The 6,882-nt window shown below is 32.6% G+C and overlaps 1 pseudogene; it reads left to right on the top strand.

The window, feature by feature from the left end:
• The first annotated feature begins 3,280 nt into the window (after positions 1–3,280).
• LOC112512650 lies at positions 3,281–6,604 on the top strand (annotated as a pseudogene).
• Positions 6,605–6,882: the final 278 nt, after the last annotated feature.

Raw genomic sequence — 6,882 nt, 5'->3', positions numbered from 1 at the left:
TATCATACTCTTAATTTAATTTATAAAGATCAATTTCTTCGAGTTTACTACTTATATATTTGGTTTCGTTTTAGTTTCACTATTATACTAGTCTTTTAAACTCATGGCCATACGTTAGATTTCAAATTCATGTGTAAATCTCGTGATTACGTTTAAGTTGCGGAAACCAAATATTTCCAACTTCTAACAAAGTATTCACGATGGTTTTGTTTTAGTACATTTGTTTACTTTCGGTTTCACTTTTAAAACAAAGTCGTGCATGCGTTTATTATTTTAGATTGCATTTCAAGTTCGCAATTAACAAATTGTGTTTCGTCTTTAACTTAGTTATGTGTTTTCTTTGGGAAAAGTTTTGTCGTCGCGCAACTTGCGGCGTCACATCCTAGTGACATGTTTGTACGCGGGCATGTATTGCGTATTGTGGCGTGCATTGGACTCGATAAAAGAATAGTGATCCACTATACGTAATACGTGGTATACATGTAAGTATTTTACATACATATATAAAACCTAAATCCTAACAAAATAAAAATACGTATTTACAAAGAGAAAAAAAGAAAATATAACCAAAAAGAGATTTTATCCTTAAATCTGCCATAAACAACTAAAAAAATAAAAGATATTTAAAAAACAACTTTTTCCAGCTGATACTATATGGAACATGAGTGTTATAAAATTGAAAAATTAAAGACCATCGTTGTAGATAGTCCGCTTTAAAGACGAAATGCAATTTTTTAGCAAATCACATGGACCCAATAGTGGAACTAACTCATCTTTTAATTAGATATTGTGTTGCCTCTTTTTTTGGCTATGCATCACCTGAATAGTTATTTTACGATTAAGATAATTAACTCATCTTTTAATTAAGCAATTTGAATTTCGTAGAGTGATTGGGACTGTGACGATTTTGAAATTAGAGGGATTTCGAATCTTTGGTGTGTTTGGTTTTAAGATCTAATGTAATTGAATTTGATTATTCATAACTATTTTATAAAAACAAATTCTAAAAATAATTAATACTTTTTGTATTAATTGATTATTACAAAATGGTGGTGGCGATGAACGGTGTTGGTCGGTGGCTGACAATGGTCGTAGAGGTCGTGGAGGAGGTTGTAGTAGAATAGAAGGTGGAGGTGGCTAATGGTGGTAGTGGTGGTCGGTGGCCGACGATGGTTGTGAAGGTGGTAGAGAAGGTTGTTGTAGTAGAAGAGAAGGTGGAGGCGGCCAACGGTAGTAGTGGCGATGGACGGTGGTGGTAGGTGGACGGTCGTGGTTGTGGAGGTGGTGATAGTAGGTGATGATCGGTGGTTGTGGAGGTAGAGTTCTTATCCCTGTCTCATGTCGTACCAAACGTAGAACAATGAGTTCTTGTCTTGTTCCATATCACGTCAAATAGACCTCTTCATCACTTGACATCCATTGGATATGAGGGGAACTGAACCGATCCAATCATCTATTGAATGTTGGATTTTGTCAACCGATCTGATTCGATTAACATTGGATACCGTTCCAATCCAATCCAATAGATGGTTGGATTGGTTCGGTTCCATCAATTGTATATTTTTATTAGATATCGGATATCCAACGGATGATCCAATAGGATTGGATCCATGCAGTGTATTAATTCAATCCAATTCTCCAACAATTGATACAGATTAATTAATTACTTTTGATATGTATTAAAACGACACAAGGGAAGTTAAAAATTTAAAACCTCACACAAAACAAATTCCGATTTAAGCAATTTGAAAACAAATTAATTGGATGATAGTTGGATAATGGTTGGATGGATAACTGGATGGTCGTCAGATGATTAATTGAATGTCGGTCAAGATAGTTCGGTTCGAATTTTGGTCGGTTCTGGACTGTCATCCAAGAACCGAACGATCCAAATTGGATGTTGAATTTTTCAATTCGATCCGATCCAGTTATGGTCAGTCAATTGTAATTGAATTGGTTGGTTCTAATTGGATCGGTTGATTTTTTGTACACCCTTAGCGCTAAACGTAAGACAGTGAATTTTGTCTCGTCTTGTTGTATCATGTTCTATGTACCAAATGCAGCCTTACAACTTATTCGAGAGTTGAGAAAAATCAATTGAAATATATCAAATCTAAGCTAAAAAGATATTTAAGAAAGTTCAAATTTCAAAATTTCTTAACCCTAAGTTAGAGAGGGAGATTATAGAATCCCGATATATATACTATATTATAAAGCATTTGATAAAAACACTTAAAAATCATTTTTTATGCATGCAGTATTGTTTATTGATCGATGCATATTACTTAAAATTGAAGATTACAATTAATTGTACGTAAGTACAACTTATTAAAGCTCCATGTTTGAATTTGTGTAATTAACTGCAGATAAACATAATCAAATACAGGATAAAATCTCATTTTAAATATAAAAAATCTAAAATATAATTAGAATAATTATTGAATTCTAACAGAATACTTAATTACTATTTTCATAAAAAATTATATTGTTAACCTAAATCAAATTACTTCATTACGTTAAATTAAATTATAATAAAAAAATTGATATAAAGAAATTACACAAAAAAAAAACCTTTAAGTAGTTAATTTGATATTAATATCGATATAGTTTTTTTTTTATTATTATATTTTCAAATTTATATTTTATTCAAAAATAAAACATCATCGATTTCTCAAAACGACATAAAACCGTATAATATCGACATAGATAAAGAGTAAAACGAAACATTGAAATCGAGATATGTCTCGATACATTGCACGAATACCCTTTTAATATATTTTTAAGTATATTGAAATTATTGAATTGGATAATTTGTCATTGTAAATTATTTTACATTATTATCTAACTTATTAATAAGTTTGTATTAAAAATTTGTTTGAGTGTTAATTCAGATTTCATAGAATTAGTGGAGATGTACGTCTTGAATTAACACTAACAAAATGATTAAATAAACAAATAACAAAAGAAAACATGTGCATAAAGCTACTTGTACTCTTATGGTACAACCTCCTAATGCACAAGCAATTAACATCATGATAACGAGATATTCCTGCAAACATTAACCATTCATCACCTTAAACTCAGATATATTGTTTTAAAATTCATGTCAACCACATACAAACCCACCACCAGATAAGGCTTGGATAAGGCCCAACCAATCTCATCCGTCAGATGGATTCATCCACTTCATCCAACGCTCATCAAACCCTCACTTAGATAATCCCTTCCACACCTCCAACTCTACACATTACCACCTAAATTCATACCTGAACCCACACCAAACCCGACCACCACCAGTACCGTCATGGCATCCACCACCGCCGCGGCTGCCGCCACATCTTCCTTCATCGGAACCCGTCTCCCGGAGTTGCATTCCAACTCTGGTCGAGTCACGGCCCGCTTTGGTTTCGGAAAGAAAAAGGCTGCAGCACCTAAAAAAGTGTCAAAATCCGTAACGACTGACCGACCATTATGGTATCCTGGTGCAAAAGCGCCGGAATACCTTGACGGAAGCCTGGTTGGGGACTACGGGTTTGACCCATTTGGGCTAGGGAAACCGGCGGAATACCTACAGTTTGATTTGGACTCACTGGACCAAAACTTGGCTAAGAACTTGGCTGGGGACGTGATCGGGACAAGGTTCGAGGAAGGAGACGTGAAGTCGACTCCGTTCCAACCGTACACGGAGGTGTTCGGGCTTCAAAGATTTAGGGAGTGCGAACTGATACACGGGAGGTGGGCTATGTTGGCTACCCTTGGCGCGCTCACGGTTGAGTCCGTCACCGGTGTTACATGGCAAGATGCAGGAAAGGTACGATTATATATATAACCGAAAACTTTTGTTTTTGTCGACTTTTAATTCTTAGGTGTCGTTTGTTTGTTTCTCCATGCAAAGGGTTTTTTATTTTAACTTAATAAACTTCATGGGTGATTGACTTAATTGATTATGCTATATTAGACTCGATGAACCTAGCCATATCATCCTTGAACTAGACCATCTCTCGAAATTGAGATCGATAAGCGAAAGACCATCGCCTAGCTCGGTTAATCCAAAACCCAAAAGATTTACATTTCGCTATATGTGGTTTGATGATTCTGAGAATACTACAACAAAATTGGTAGGACATCTTTCAAAACTATTCCTTTTTGTGTCCAATTTCATTGGTTGAACTTGTTTCATTGTCTCGTTATGTTCACTTATTGTAATGCTTTTAGATATGACTTACAATATTTGGTCCTACAAACTTAAAATTAGTTAAATACTTGATTTGGATGTCCAATGATGGTTGGAGGCCCTAAAACATCCATTTTGTTGTAGCGAAAACTTAGGTCCTGTTTGGTTTGCAGAATGGAAAAGATTTGGGGGATTTGGAATTCAAATCCATTCAAATCTTTTGTTTGGTTTGCAGGCAAGATTGCTCGGATTTGAAGTCGTTTTAGAATCCCTCAGTCATGGGATTTGAAATCTCCTGGGGTTGATTGGGATTTTAAGGGTTTTCGAAAGAACTGTATATAATTATGTTTTAAAATATGTTAAAAACGTTTGTTTTCCAATAATCAAGTAATAATAAGGTAATTTAATTATTTTTATAATTATTTGTAGTTTGTTTTACAAATTATTTATAAAGAATATAATTCAATTCCATTCTAAATTCTAAAAACCAAACACACCAAACATTTATAATCCTTTCAAATCTAAATCCCTCCAAACCATTTCATCAAAGCGAATGCCTCCTTATAATTAATTATAAAAGAAAAATATGGTCATAAGAGACAAAATATGTATCAAGTTCGTAAGTCACATGTTATACCCAGATGCATATATCTATATAGAGAGGTAGGTTTATACGAGAATTGTGCATATTTAATAAAATAAGAAAATAGCCAAATTACGTACAGAATCATGTGTGATTTTACATTAACGGCCAAAAAAGTGTGTGAGCAACTATATGGCTGTGTGGCAAGGTCGTATGGCAATGTTGTGTGAATCACATGTGATTTTGTACTTGATGTTAGTGTAAGATCGCATGTGATTCGTCCATTTTTTATTGTTTTAAATCGATATCATGCTCGTGTGAACCCGACTCTAATATATATATATATATATATATATATATATTATACTATATTATAAAACATTTGATAAAAACTCTTAAAAATCATTTTTATGCATGAAGTATTGTTTATTGATACATATTACTTAAAGTTCAAGATTACAAGTAAATTGTGTGTAAGTACAACTTATTAAAGCATCAAGTTTGAATTCATGTAACTAACTGCAAATAAAAATAATCAAATAGAGGATAAACATCTCATTTTAAATATAAAATATCTAAAATATAATTACGATAATTATTGAGTTCTAACAAAATACTTAATTCTTATCTTTATAAAAAAGTTATATTTAAACCAAAAATTAAAAAAATGAATTAAATAAATACATAAAAAAGAAGAAATTTTAAATAATTACTTGGTATCAATATCAATATATTTTTTAAATTTTTATGATATATCTTTATATTTATATTTTATTCAAAAAACGTTATTTTTTTTCTTAAAACTGTATTATAACATTGACTTAAAAAATTAAAAAAATATATTAAAATCGAGATGTATCTCGCTGCATTGTGAGAGTACTTTTCTACTATATATATATATAGGGTTGGGTTCACGTGAGACCAAGTGTTTTTCGTGAGACCCGTAAGACCAATTTATGTTCATTGATCAACTTTATAAGCTAATGATCTAATGGTTTAAAGTTACAAGGTGGCAATTTTGTTATTATGAATGTTCAGATTGTAGAACTAATCCAAGGGTTGAGAATTTGTCTTACGGGTCTCATGAAAAACTTTTTGTCTCACATGATCCCAAATATATATATATATATATATATATATGTATATGTATATGTGTGTATATATATATATATATATATATATATATAAACATATACATGATGATGTAGCTGAATTTTAATTGCATGCTATTGAAGCTATATATGTTTGGCCATGTCCTATGAAATGAATGTTTTTTATCATATAAGTTAGAAAGGACTTTTACCTAATTATGTAGCTCGCATCATTAATATGCATAAAGCAAAGCTAAGTAATTTACCACATCTTCATTGTATAATTGATGTTTTTTAGGTGGAGCTAATTGATGGATCATCTTATTTTGGTCAACCGTTGCCATTCTCTATTACCTCTTTGATTTGGATCGAGATTTTGGTTATTGGATATATCGAGTTCCAAAGGAATGCTGAACTCGACCCCGAAAAAAGAATCTACCCAGGTGGTCCATTCGACCCACTAAACTAAGCAGCCGACCCAGAAAAGAAAGCCACCCTCCAACTAGCCGAAATCAAGCATGCCCGTCTTGCTATGGTTGCTTTTCTTGGGTTCGCAGTCCAAGCTGCAGCCACCGGAAAGGGTCCACTTAACAATTGGGTTACCCATTTGAGTGACCCACTTCACACAACCATTCTTGATACCTTTGGGTTCTTTTCTTAGATCTGTTTACGATCCTTATGTATTTTCATCTTTATATCGACCTTGTAAAGTTTGTAAACATTTGATTTTTTAGTACTATCGCCTTTTGTTGTCAAGATGCGTTAATTTAGGTTAATTCAAATTATTTGCAATTGAATCGATGGGGTGAAGAAACGTTTTATAAAACGATCCCCGATAACATAATCATATGCATCAGATACGTGGTTCAGGCATTTCGCGTATCATTTGAGCATGTGACCATATCAAGATCTACAAAAAGGATTAGGCAAATGTGAATTGGTATTATTTTATAGATTTTTTTGTTTATTTTGTGTTATCTTATTGATTTGTCATAACAATCTAAGACGGAATTTTATTTCTAGATAACATAAAC

Source organism: Cynara cardunculus, assembly GCF_001531365.2.
Source record: "Cynara cardunculus var. scolymus isolate 2C chromosome LG 5, CcrdV1, whole genome shotgun sequence".
NCBI classification, from domain to species: Eukaryota; Viridiplantae; Streptophyta; class Magnoliopsida; order Asterales; family Asteraceae; genus Cynara; species Cynara cardunculus.
Note: the sequence above shows the minus strand (reverse complement) of the source record. Positions and strands in the feature narration are given on the sequence as shown.